We start from the raw sequence: 14,980 nt of genomic DNA, 5'->3' as shown, positions 1-14,980 counted from the left end.
AACCTATCCACCTTCAGTTTTTGAGTTTCAACGCGAAAACGCAAGTAACAATGTCAGGACGATCAGTGGATTTTTCCAGGGCTATAGCCCTGGGATTTTTCATGTAGGAGTAAAGCAATAGCTATTTCAGGTCATTGTGGATTGTAGGTGAAAGTTAAAAAAAATGTCAGGTTTGCTGTGCTTTCGAACAATAGACACAGCATCTTGGTATAGCTGCTGCATGTAGAGCTTGAAATGTAGAGGGTAAAATCATTTTATCCTGCTAAGAGATCTTGCTGAAATGATCGGGAGACTACAACATTTTGTAGGCCTCTTATTTTATCAGTAAGTAATACCTTTTGGTCTTTCCTTAGGAACTGTAATTTTTGCGCTCTCTCGAGCCAATACTGAAGAGAATGACGCATATAAATATCTACACCACACCGCCATTAAATAAATGAGAAAGATTCAAAACCACTTGATTAATAACTATGAAAATATTTGATTTTTAATAACAATATTATTATCTTAGGTAAGTTTTGTAGTTTTATATGTACAGTATATATATATATATATAGCCGCCACTCTGTAAAGTATACAAATGCAGATCTAATTTAAGATATGCTCTACATCTACTTGTATAAACCCAAAACGTTTCACCTTCATATCATCAGTATAGCATTAATATGTATATTAATGAAAAATAGTCACATCATGGCATTAACTATAATAATATTTCATTTCTAATGGTAATAATGTCATCAAACCACCTCAAGTTTTGTAGATTTTAATATCCAATACACAGCTGTACACAGAAAATTACACACCGCAGAATCAGACCTGTGAATTATTTTTAATAAGCCTTGATGTTTTTAATAACCAATTGAATTTGAGCTCTAAATATGTCAGCAATTCTACAGGTCATGGCCTTCGTGTAATACCCTATTGTTTATTGTAGTGTGTGTTTTGTTTTATTCTGAATGCAATTAGTTCTCAAAACTGACGAAAGATGGATTTTGGAAAATAAGAAAATTATGTAGGAAAAGTAATGCTTCACTGAAAGTTACTGTTTTTCTGAAAATCCTTGGATGCCAAGCTTCAAAATGAGGGGTCTGTCATTAAAATCCGTTGACACGTTTTCCCGTAATTTCCATTACCATTTCAAATATATAGATGTTTAGAAAATATTATGTTTACCAATACTGAAGAAATTTATATGATTCTCGTATACGGTAAATTTATTTAAAAAAATGCAATACTATCTTGCGATAAATTATTTCAATGCACTATACAAGTGTTAATTTTACATCGTAATTTAAGAAAATTAGAACATAATAACATCAAAATAAATTTCTATTATGATCTCAGTAAGGTTCACTAAATTTATGGATTAAAACGCTGCCAAAGAGACTATGTGATGAAGATGATAAACTTTCAAGTATGAGCTTTTTCATCAACTTTCAATTGTTGCTAGCGTATCGTCTTAAAGTGTTGCCTTTAGTTACAAGCTACTTAGTATCAATAACATACAATAAATTCTGTGTCGTGCGAGCAGAAATGAAAACCAATTTGAAACATCCATTTTGCACAATCCAAAGTACATACATTTAAACAGATTTGTACACATTTAGGATATAAATGATTTATTTTTAGTCATTAACCTAAAGAGCTTTCTGATAACATTCATCCAAGGTTTCATCAATTTCACTTTACACACGCTTTTCAGTTCAGTAACTTCTACTGGAACGTGACCAATTAGTTTAATTAATACAATTTAGCAGAGTAATTATTTGTTTTACAAATACTATCAATTAATTGATACAAGCAATCAAGGCAATGCAATCAGGTAAAATTTACGTAATGTCAACTGAAATATTTTTAGAAGAGAAACGTTGCTATTTTAGAAAAATCATTTAACCTTTTTTTTTTTTCAATTAACGTATGCACACCATTAACCGAAAGGTCAGAACGTGTGCTTCCCACTAAGGATATCCGGGTTCAATTCAGTCAAATCTAGAATTTATGCTGGAAGAAATATTTTGAACGTTTCATTTATATATTCTCACATTTCTTGTCAGCTATATCAGCATTTCTGGGCATATGTATACTTGGAGTTAAACTTGAAGTGGAGAACTTATAAGTAAGGTTGCCAACTTTTGTTAAGAAAATACGGGAGACTAAGGAATCGACAAAAATGCATGGCTTGTGGAAAGGCAAACCTCAAGAATATGCCGTCCTAAATAACAATAGGCAGATATGACTTCGAGAGAGTGGATGAGTTTAAATACCTGGGATCAAGAGTTACTTACTCTAATGATATTTCATATGAAATAAAGCAGAAGTTAATGGCTGCCAATAGAGCAGGGCTGGGCACATTACGTGATTCTGAGAAATGAGCGCTGTGTGCTTTAAAGAGCTGTTCTTCTGAGCGCTGTGACGTATGCATACTGTACGTCATTCAGTTTCGGTGCAGTGGTGACTCTGCAGTATGATGGCGAACTTTGAAGACGGAGCTTCCGCTCATACACCAAAGCGGCCCGCTACTCCCAATGCTTTTAATGTATCATGGGAGGATGAGTTCTTTTTGGTAGAGAGCAGTGGATTAGCAAAGTGTTTAATTTGGCATAAAACACTCCAACTGATTAAGAGGAGTATCTATTTGATATTTCAACAAACAATAATTTCCACTATTTCGGACATCTGGCCGAAATCTACGGCTAACCAGTAGGATCCAGAATACAAAGCAGAGGATAAATGAAAAATACAATATGATTGCGGAGAGAATACGGAACAATGATAAATTTTAAAATAAAGTACAATTTGAGTTCGAAGAAACATGAGATGAAAAGACATTGAAGAGTAATGAGATGAAGTGAAAAAAAAATACATACTATTATACAAGTGATTGTGTAAAATGGATAATGAATCTCTCAATAACATTAGACAATTTTGTTAATGTCCTCATTAGAAAATTTAAGAGAAAGGAGTATGGTTTTGGTTAACTTAAATGAAGTTCCCCTATAAGTTATAATACACTTAGTAATATATAATTTTAAATTATACAAGTATTAAGTTATATCATGGTATAGTATATTACAGTTTATGATTTATATCATATATCATATCATATCATATCATATCATATCATATCATATCATATCATATCATATCATACCATCTATATTGTCTATAAAGAAACTCTTAGAACAATATAAAGTAATTATATGAACATAGTTTAAGTTAAACCAATGCTGTAGTATTACTCCACAGTAATGGAGCATGCAGACTGTAAAAAAAATCATATCATATCATATCATATCATATCATATCATATCATATCATATCATATCATATCACATCATATCATATCATATATCATTCGCAACTGGATTTCGCTACCTATCGTAGATCCCCAAGTGCATCACGATGCTGGGTGAGCACCGGTCCCATACACTGGCCGAAATTTCATGAGAAAATTTCTTCTCCCACGAGGACTCGAACCAGCGCGCGTTCCGTAACGCGAGTCCTAGGCGGGATGCCGCGACGCCACGGCGCGGGACAAGATGGAATATAGAAATTGAAAAGCAATTTCGCAGGATCGAGACAACTGGCGTAAAATCGTGGAAGAGGCCAAGGTTCACATTGAGTTTTAGCGCCAAGAGAGAGAAGAAGACAAAGAAGAAGAAGAAGAAGAGGAAGAAGAAGAAATTGACAAAATTTCGCATACAAAATGGACAAATTATGCAGTTCCGTTACTAGAAAACAACTTTATTCTACACTTTGGCAACTAGACTTAAATTTAAAGTATTTTGAGACAGATTTTTTCTCGCGTAATAGTTCAAGTGGATTGCAGTTATTATTATTATTATTATTATTATTATTATTATTATTATTATTATTATTATTACCATTATCATTATTATTATACCCTGTCCTGACATATTATCTACAACGGCCATTTCAAAAATAATGCACAGGTTGGCAGTACTGCAGATTGAGTGACGCAACAATGAAAATTACGTTAGTTGCAGTCGAAAGCTTGATGAAGAAACACGTGATTTGTTTCATCCATATTCCATAGCTTAAATGACGAGAGCTAGAAATAGAGCCTGCACGTGTCTCGGGCACTGTTACTGTTGAAGAAACAAAGATTTACGTTGAACGTCAAGCATTCTTACGTCGAACGGCCATTTTTGATGAAGCTTGGGTTACAGACTGAGACGGAGTTGACATCACAGTCCAACGAGTGGAGAGGTTCGGCTTCCCCACGACCTCAATCGTAGGTGAAGTAAATGATGATCTTTGCTTATGATCACCAGACCCTGGAGAAAGTATTGCTTACAGGGAAACGCCCGATGTAGTATACAGCGTATTCCGAATCTCACCGGTCCGGTGGGATCAATGACGTCACGTTGCAACGAAAATAAGGAACAAAACTGCTAGAAGAATCGATGCTGTCATGGCGACCGTGTAAGTGGTTATCTGTGCTACGCTAACAAAATTTTGCGAAATTTTCTTACTGCCATCTCGTTCAAAGAAAAGAGATCATAAACAATTTATTTCTTGAACCGGTAGTAATAACTGGTCCGTTGACATGTTCGCTCATAAGCCATTAACATATTGTTTTTACGTTGTGCTCATTACAAACAATGCAGCAGAACACACCGCCATGACACAACAGTGCACGATGTCATTCGTCTGTTAATTCCCGCCCTATACAAGAACCAATCAGATTCACTGATGGCGGCTGATGGAGACTGCCACCACCTCTGCAAGTTGATGGCACCGGTGCGATACCGGTGGAGCATCAATGACGTCATCGGTGGAATTCGGAACACCGTGATGCCATCGGATTGCTCACCGGTGAGATTCGGATTACACTCATAGCTATTGTTAATGAACAGAGGACTCTTGCACGCATCACTGTGCAGGTAGGAGTAGTGCCGGCGCAGCTTAGTACAACGCAGTCAAAAGCAATCGACACGGGTCTTCAGAATGCCGAGACCAAAAGTACGCAAGATAGAAGCACTATGGAAATATGTTCGTCAATAAAGTGTGTTTTCCATCCCTGGTAATGAATTGTTTTGTGAAATTGGCAGCCGACATGGCATCCAACGTTAAGAAGCATATAAATAGCAATAAGCATAAACGCACATGTAACAGACAACAGGATTTAAGCAAGGTACAGCAGGAATCTCCTTCACAACTACTTGAACGAACATTTCGAATATATGTGTGACGCATTTATTGCTTCAAATATTCCGTTAAACCAATTATAAAACGCGAAACTCCGTGACTTTTCAGAAAACTACACTGGAAGACAAATTCCTAAAGAAGCAACACTGCGGAAGAAGTATGTGCAACATGCATATAGAAATGTCTGCGTGAAGTGAAGTGTAAATTACAAAATGAGAAGATATGGGTTTCTTTCTGTAGTTGAAAGCATGGACTCCGTTGGACGTCACGTTGCAAATGTGGTTGTGGCTGCCCTTAGTGCGGAATGTTGCCGTAGACCCTATCTCTTAATGAGTGAAGTGTTAGAAGGGGTTAATTATTCCACCAAATGTGAACTTTTTGATAGTGCTATGGAGTTGCTATGGCCATCACGTGTGCAAATCGAAAATGTGTTACTATGTCAAGTGCAATGAAATATTTAGGTCTCTTAATGAGAATAAATTAGAATTGCACTTTGTAAGCTTCATAGCTAATCACTGGAAATTTGTCAGAAGGACGCACAAATAATGAGACTTTCATGTATCACTTCATTTCTCATGAACCAAACTGTACTACTGCCAACGTCACGCTGTCTATCGTTATTTATCCCATCCCTCTCACAGCATGTATGCTATGTTGCATACTAAGCTGATAGCAATACCTTTCCCGGGGCCTAGTGATCACCAAGGAATCATCATGACAGATAGAGTCCCATGTAGAGTGTCGTAACTTCGTCCAAAATCTGCTCGGAAAATGCACAACAATCGAACCCAGTCGCTCGAGGATGGGCCACTGTTTCTCCATGATGATGCTCGCCTGTACATCGGGGATGGTGTAACTCAAAAGCTGTGCAAATAGGGATGGGAAGTGTTACCTCATGCTCCCTACAGTCCTGACATGAGTCCACCAGAATTCGACTTGTTCCCAAAGTTGAAAGAACATATGCGTGGACTTTTTTTACTTCTCTGGAAGAGCTTTCCGAGCCATTCGCTAGATGAACAGCATTGGTGCTATGAAAGGAATATTAAAGCTTCCCAGACGTTGGGATTCAGTCATTAAGAAGCAGGGAGACTATATTGAAGGATATTGCATAAAATAAACCTGTAAGTGAAAAGAGTTGTGTATATTATTTATGAAATGACCCTTGTAGTTATAAATTTCTTAAGTGTTTAGTTCCTCCTTATTACATGAAACTGTAGTTCGGGGTAATGACTTAAATATTAAAAAAGAAACTTCAATACTACAAAAAAGTGCTATTACATTAAAGTGAAAGTCCACACCTGTGGAGTAACGGTTAGTGCGTCTGGCCGCGAAACCAGGTGGCCCGGGTTCGATTCCCGGTAGGGGCAAGTTACTTGGTTAAAGTTTTTTCCTAGGTTTTCCCTCAACCCAATATGAGAGAATGCTGGGTAACTTTTGGTGCTGGACCCCGAACTCATTTCACCGGCATTATCACCTTCATCTCATTCAGACGCTAAATAACCTAAGATGTAGATAACGCGTCGTAAAATAACCTACTAAAATAAATAAATTAAAGTGCAATATGGAAATAAACTCATTGCAAGCCTTTATTTAGGAAATTAAAATTTTTAGTGGTAGTAGCTCTATTTATGCTACGTTATACATAAGGGAAAATTTTGACGCTATTTACTAATACAACACGGAAAACAGAAATAATTTGTACCTAATTTCTGTAGAAATACACCAACTGAAACAGCTCTCAGAAAATGGGGAATCAAACTATTCTTTGTATTTCCTAATGGGATCAGATATCTACAAACCAATAATTTGAATTAGCTGTCAAAAACCTTTTTACTCTTTCACGATATTAAAAAGTACGTACTATGAATTATTTAGAAATAAAGTTTCTTCAGAATTAAATTTTATTCATTTAACCAACTTATATTCATTTATCCGAGATACATTTTAACCTTTAAATTTGCAAAGTATCCTATAGGATACAACAGGTTAATAGGCTATATGCTATAATTTTAATAGAACAATACAAAAAAACTGGTAGGAAAATAATTAAAATTTCACAATACTTTAATAATGTACAACACATAAAATATGGACATTGCAATAGTTGTTTTCTTTGCAGTCCGACACGGTTTAATAAACTAGTGTGAGAAATGAAGTTTTGCCAATTTGAGGGTTAAAGTACTTTGACGTTATTTCCATATCTCTTCTGGAAATGAAATAGCTGGTTTGCAAAGAGGTGACTTCATTCGCTATCTATGACAAGATTAATTTTGATCCTCTTTCAACATTGTCTAAACTAAGAACAAATGTAGAATTGCTTATTTCTTCACCACACTTACAAGCGGATCAAAAATACATCATTAACACCTCAATCTGTCCTAGTCTAATATATCCATTTCAGACAGTGCCTCCAAAAAAAATTTGTAATAAATTCATAGTGGATGCAGATATTATGATAAGGGGTGTGCTGAAAGAAATACTGCAACTGCCTAATGACCTTCCTACAGATATGTTGTACACAGACACAAAATTCGATGGATTAGGTTTATTCTGTTCAGCATGAGAATTACACTTACAAAATATAAACGCATGTAAGATATTGCTTAAATCCAATAATTCCTTCCTACATGCTACAAGGAAATTATCCCAAGAAATTGCATCCAGTCTCACAGCACTCAATATCACCGAATCAGCAAATATTTTGGACAATTACGGCACTGTAGATACGCGAAGGGTACGGCAAGTATTAAGAGAAAAAGCGTTTGAGAACTGGAGCCAGAAAAAACATAAAGGCAAAGGCGTGCTCTTATACCAACAATATACCCCGGCCAATAAGTGGATCCGGAATCACAAGGGTCTTTCCTGTAGTGAGTGGAGGGAAGCAATCAAGATGAATGCGAACGTGTCAGCTGTGCGTAGTGTACCTGGCAGGTCTTCGGGCAGTAATCTCTGTCGACGCTGCGACAGGGAGGTTGAAACCCTTGCCCATGTCCTGGGGGCCTGTTCACACAGTGAACTTCTACGAAATACGCGCTATCATACAGTAAGATCTATAATAGCAACTGCCTTAAGGAACAAAGGTTATTCAGTATATGAAGAAGTACACGGCATATCCAGTGAGGGCAGTAATCGAAGAATTGACATCATTGCATTTAAACCTCCCTCTCTTGAAGGTTACATCATAGACCCTACTGTGAGATTCGAATCGCAAGAACACCAACCAGAAGAAGTACACGAGTAAAAAAGGAATATATATATAAACTTTCCATCAGTTTTTATAAGGACAAATACCATCTGGAATCCATCGTCATTACGGGACTAATGATAGGAGCCCGTGGGACCATACCCCGGTTCCTAGTCGACTTCTGTAAATCTTTTGGCCTGCATAAAAGTATTTTAAGAGATCTAAGAATTGCAGCACTCAAAGGCCCAATAGCTATTTTCAGGCCTCATACGTGGTACAGTCATTAAGTTCTAATACTGAGCGCATAGTGGCGTTGTGGTGCACTATAGCGCATAGGTGGCGCCATGGTATGATACCTTGTCAGTTAGTCTCTCGACCCAACAAGAGACAGTCGAGTGTATGCACTGTAAGCAGAACTACGGTCTTTGTTGTGACGGTGATTTGAATGCGCGCGTCGGAACTCGAGTATGTTGCAGTTTGAGCAACGGGCAAACGTCACGTTCTGTCAGAAATTAGGCGAAACTGCTATAACCGATCATAACTGGAGACGAAACATGGTGTTTCCTTTACGATCCGCAACTGAAGCGACAATCCGCCACCTGGAAAACGCCATTATTTCTACGACAGAAAAATCCGCAACAAGACAGGTCAAAAGGCAAGGTGATGCTTTAACAGTTTTTTTATTCAAATGGAGTTGTTCACACAGAATTCATCCCACAAGGTGCAACTGTAGACAAGATCCTCTACAAAGAGATTCTTGGCCGTTTAACCAATTCAATTCGTCGTAAGCGTCCTGAGCTTTGGCATAGGAAGAATTGGCTGTTGCCACACGACAACGCTCCTGCACATCGCTCCATCCTTATCCAAGTGGAACTTGCAAGGCAACAGGTCGCTGTTTTGCCACACCCTCCGTACTCACCTGATCTCGCACCATGCCATTTTTTTTCTCTTTCCCCTCATGAAATCAATCCTACGAGGGCGTAATTTTTATGCGGCCGAAAAGGTCATGACTGCCACAAGAGAAGCCGTACGGCATCTTCCTGCCAACATCTTTCAGCGGTGCTTCCAGCAGCTACACCAACATTGGCAGACGTGCATAGCGGCCAACGGCGACTATATTGAGGGAGGATGTCGATCTGTTTAAGTGTACGCCGTATCACGCGGCATCTTCTGAGACATCCAGATTCTTGTGGGTGCCTACCCTTCAGGCGTCAGTGTCAGAACTTAATGACTGTACCACGTACATATGGACCATGACTAATTCGCATCTCCCTGACGTTACTTCGTTTAACATCATGTGTTTCAATATAATTCAAATTCTTTCTTTTTCACTCAAACAACAATTTATCACCAAGCCTCAAGGCTTTTACTCTATTGTATCATGGTACTCTTTGTCGACGGCAACCTGTAGTGGTTACAGGAAGAAATTAAATTAAATTAAATTACTGAGTAGACCTAACTGTGCCCTTTGCTTTACCCTGAGGGGAGAAGGCGTTCCGTAGCGCTAGGCTTCTGAGAGAACTCTTATCCTAACCCCAGCCAGACGCATTCCCGTTCCACACCGGCTGACTACGCTAACATTCGCTGTGCAGAGGTCATTCGTTATCTTGTGAAACCAAATGCTTGTATGTATGTATGTATTTATTCACACTGCAATGGGTAAATACCCGGTGGCAGTGGTAATTAATTACACTCAATAATGACAATAATAAAATTATTAATTAAAAATACAATTAATGATAATACTAATAATTAATACTAATAATAATAATAATAATAATAATAATAATAATAACAACAGAGAATATACTAAATTAAATGAAACGATCACTTAAAATAACATTTAAATATTCTAATTTGTATCTTAAAACTAAGATCGAACTAAATCCCACGAGTATATGTTCATATCTGCACAAGTACCTTTCAACATTACACTCATTTCGCTGTCAACTCACTCACTGCACTGGAACTACGACACATTTCACTGATTCTATCCTGATTTCACTAACACTTCAAAAACATTTCACTGTTCAAATTATTTGCACTGCCACTATAAACTATAAAGCTTCACTGACAGGAACACGTTTCACTTGCACAGCACACTTCACTAACACGACATACTTCTTCACTGATACAACACACTTCACTGACACAACATAATTCTTCACTGATACAACACTTCAATAACAACATATCATTTACACCCTTTAAGTACTGTGTATAATTACCGTCTATTAGTAAGGTCCTTAAGCATATTTTTAAATGCATTTTTGGTTGTTGTTAAAGCCTTTAGTAAGTCTGCAGGTAAAGCATTCCAGTCCCTGATAGTACGATTGAGAAAAGAAAACTTTCCCGTGTCCGTCCTCTGCCTTCTTTCCCTCAATTTATATGAGTGGTCGTTCCTTGAAGAGTAATTTGGCGGCTGCAACCTATTTTTTATTTCTCTCCAGGCAGGCTCACCTCTGTATGTTTTGAACAGTGCGCATAATCGAATTCGCGTTCTCCTGTCCGTGAGTGTGTCCCATTTTAATGGTGAATTTTTCCGACAACACTTAAGAGCCCGTTTTTGAATCTTTTCCAGTGTCTTAATATGTTCTAATCTGTAAGGATCCCAACATGCTGCACCATATTCCATTACTGGACGTACTAGTGATTTATACGCAATCTCTTTGGATTTATCAGAACCTTTTCTTAGCACCCTCATCACAAAGTGTAACGCTCTCCATGCTTTTCCCGCTGTATGTGTAACGTGTTCCCCCCAACCGAGATCGCTGCTAAATGTTATTCCGAGGTATTTACATTTGTTAACTTCCGGAATGGTTTCACCCCCTAACGTATACGATGCGACTATTTTATTTCTTTTCCTTGTAAAGCTGATGGCTTTGCTCTTTAGAGAATTTATTTTCATTTTGTTGGCTATTGCCCAATCATTTATTCTATTGAGGTCATTCTGGAGAAGAGTAGTATCTTCATGACTTTTTATTTCCCTGTATAACATACAATCATCCGCGAATAAGCGAACCCTAGACAAGATATTAACTGGCAGATCATTTACAAAAGCCAAGAATAGAAGAGGCCCCAAGACACTCCCCTGCGGGACCCCGGAAGTAATTTCAATTGGGTTCGATAATTCCTCCCCTACCCGTACTCTCTGAGTGCGACAAGTTAAAAAAAAAAGTCGTAGCATAGAGTAAAAATCTTATGGTGGGTCTAAGTGAGGTCGCTAGCTACAAGTTAAGTGTAGCGAGGTAGGGACGCTTCCCAGTCCACTTTCTTCTTCCCCTGACGCGCAGGTAGGTTTCACGAGATAACGAATGGCCTATATCCAGGTTTCGAGACGACTACCACACTCTTTCCTAGAGCGATCTGTCCGTGCGTCATCACCCGACGATCAGGAATGAAGTTCGGACGGAATGATTTGATGCTTGACGTGAGAAACATACAAGTACAACTTTAACCTCCACAACTGTGACTGTGACTTTTAACGAGAGTAAAAATCCCAAAAAAGACGAATCCTCGAACAAGGATCGTCTGCTTAATAGACCGAAGGTCTACACCATTTGTTAAGCGACATCAAAAACTTTTTACTACCATTTTTAACTATGTCCTGATTGTACCTATGCAGTGTAAAATATTACCATGGCAACTGAAACTTACGATTAAGCAAAGCCTGCATGGTATAGTAAAAAAACAAGGTACGATACAATGTAAGGAAAAAGTTTTTGACGTCACTGTAGCAGGTAATGAAGTATATACAGTAGCTACTGTTTGTTTTTCTAGGTAGATATAAGACATAGGAATCTTAATAGTGCGATAAGAATCCTATGTATAAAAACAATGAAAAAATAACCTAATCAGTGGGCCAAGTTTAGAAATTAGAAGGCTTTGACAATTTGTAAAACAAGAGAAAGTCCTTTACGGTTACTAAGTCAAAGTCAAAGAGAAAGAAATTGATGTTCAACCTATTCATTCATTAATTCATTCATTCATTCATTCATTCAAAATTCATTCATTTATTCCATTGATTGATTGATCTATTTATTTATTTACTTATTTATTTGCTTATTTACTTATTTATTTATTTGCTTATTTACTTATTTATTTATTTGCTTATTTACTTACTTGTTTATTTGCTTATTTACTTACTTGTTTATTTGCTTATTTACTTACTTATTTATTTGCTTATTTACTTATTTGTTTATTTGCTTATTTACTTACTTATTTATTTGCTTATTTACATACTTATTTATTTGCTTATTTACTTACTTATTTATTTGCTTATTTCCTTATTTGCTTATTTACTTATTTATTTATTTGCTTATTTATTTATTTATTTGCTTATTTACTTGTTTATTTATTTGCTTATTTACTTACTTATTTATTTGCTTATTTACTTACTTATTTATTTGCTTATTTACTTATTTATTTATTTGCTTCTTTATTTGCTTATTTACTTACTTCTTTATTTGCTTATTTACTTACTTATTTATTTGCTTATTTACTTACTTATTTATTTGCTTATTTACTTACTTATTTATTTGCTTATTTAGTTATTTATTTATTTGCTTATTTACTTCTTTATTTATTTGCTTATTTACTTACTTCTTTATTTGCTTATTTACTTACTTCTTTATTTGCTTATTTACATACGTATTTATTTGCTTATTTACTTACTTATTTATTTGCTTATTTACTTACTTCTTTATTTGCTTATTTACTTACTTGTTTATTTGCTTATTTACTTATTTATTTTCTTATTTACTTACTTATTTATTTGCTTATTTACTTATTTATTTATTTTCTTATTTACTTACTTGTTTATTTGCTTATTAACTTATTTATTTGCTTATTTAGTGATTTATTGATTTATTTGCTTATTTACTTACTTATTTATTGATTTATTTGCTTCATTAATTGTTTATTTATTTAATCATTCATTCATTCATTTATTTATTTATTTATTTATTTATTTACTAGCCGTACCCGTGCGCTCCGCTGCACCTGTTAGAAATAAATATAAAGTAATAACATGACTAAATAGGATGTTTGATCCAGGGAACAACTTTTACAACAGCGCAAGATAATCTGCTTCGCTCATTACCCAATTTTTTTTTTTTTTTTGCATTACATTGATTGCATATATATTTTATGTATTTTAACACGATTCAATTGAGCATAGTTAAAATTTGAATTATAAAATAATGGATTGCTATGCTAACGTACTATTACTGCATACTAAATCAATACACTCTCGTTGTTCGTTAATTCTCTGAGATTAAAATGAGTGTACATAAATATTATTTTGAGAAATACACAAAACGAATGTACAAAATAGCCTATCAAATGTTCTGTGCATAAGTAGCTATTTTAATCTTACCTGTCCTCGATTTACTCAGACGTTACTGTAATAACATTATAGCATTATGTCCATCTAGAGAAACACTTTCCAATGGTGAAATAATAATTAATTATACACATAGGTTAATTTAGCTTCTGATATTACTTCATACAAACACAGAAACATTCTCTGTAGGCTATGTTTAATAGCTTTCGATTGTTGATGTCTAAGACCCCTGTTTCGATTGTTGTTGTCCAAGGCCCATTATAGACGAAGTAATTTGTTCTTAATTCATTGCACCGTCTTAGATGGCGTTATTTTAATTTTAAAACTCATTTATCTCATTAAATATCAGTCCTATCAAAATTTTGTAAAGAATACAACTTATCGGAAATCATTTTTAAAGAAACGTTTGTTATGTAACATTTTTCACAAAAATCAATAATAAGCGAGATATTTCGATTTATTTAATTCAGGCCCCCTTATAACCCCCCTTTATATAAAGTATTTTGAATGCCATATAGCCTAAAATCTAAGTTACAACGAACTTAATTCATATTCCAATTTTCATATAAATCGGTTCAGCCATTATCACGTGAAAAGGTAACAAACATACAGACAGACATACAAACAAAAATGTCAAAAATGCGATTTTCGGATTCAGGGTGGTTAATTATATATGTTAGGACCAATTATTTTTGGAAAATCGAAAGTTACCAGAAAAATTTGGGCTACAGATTTATTATTAGCATAGATTTATTCCATTGATTGATTTATTTATATATTTATTCCATTGATTGATTGATTTATTTATTTATTTATTTATTTATTTATTTATTTATTTATTTATTTATTTATTTATTTATTTATTTATTTATTTATTTACTTATTTATTTATTCCATTGATTGATTGATTTATTTATTTATTCCATTGATTGATTTATTTATTTATTACATTGATTGATAGATTTATTTATTTGTTTATTCCATTGATTGATATATTTATTTATTTGTTTATTCCATTGATTGATTTATTTATTTGTTTATTCCATTGACTGATTGATTTATTTATTTATTTATTTATTCCATTAACTGATTTATTTATTTATTCATTCCATTGACTGATCGATTTATTTATTTAGTCATTCCATTGATTGATTTCTTGATTTATTTATTTATTTATTTATTTATTTATTTATTTATTTATTTATTTATTTATTTATTTATTTATTTATTTATTTATTTTATTTATTTATTTACTCCATTGACTGATTTATTTATTT

This window comes from Periplaneta americana, chromosome 1 (assembly GCF_040183065.1).
Source record: "Periplaneta americana isolate PAMFEO1 chromosome 1, P.americana_PAMFEO1_priV1, whole genome shotgun sequence".
In the NCBI taxonomy this organism is placed as follows: domain Eukaryota; kingdom Metazoa; phylum Arthropoda; class Insecta; order Blattodea; family Blattidae; genus Periplaneta; species Periplaneta americana.
The sequence above is the reverse complement of the archived record's forward strand: the minus strand, read 5'-3'. Positions refer to the sequence as shown.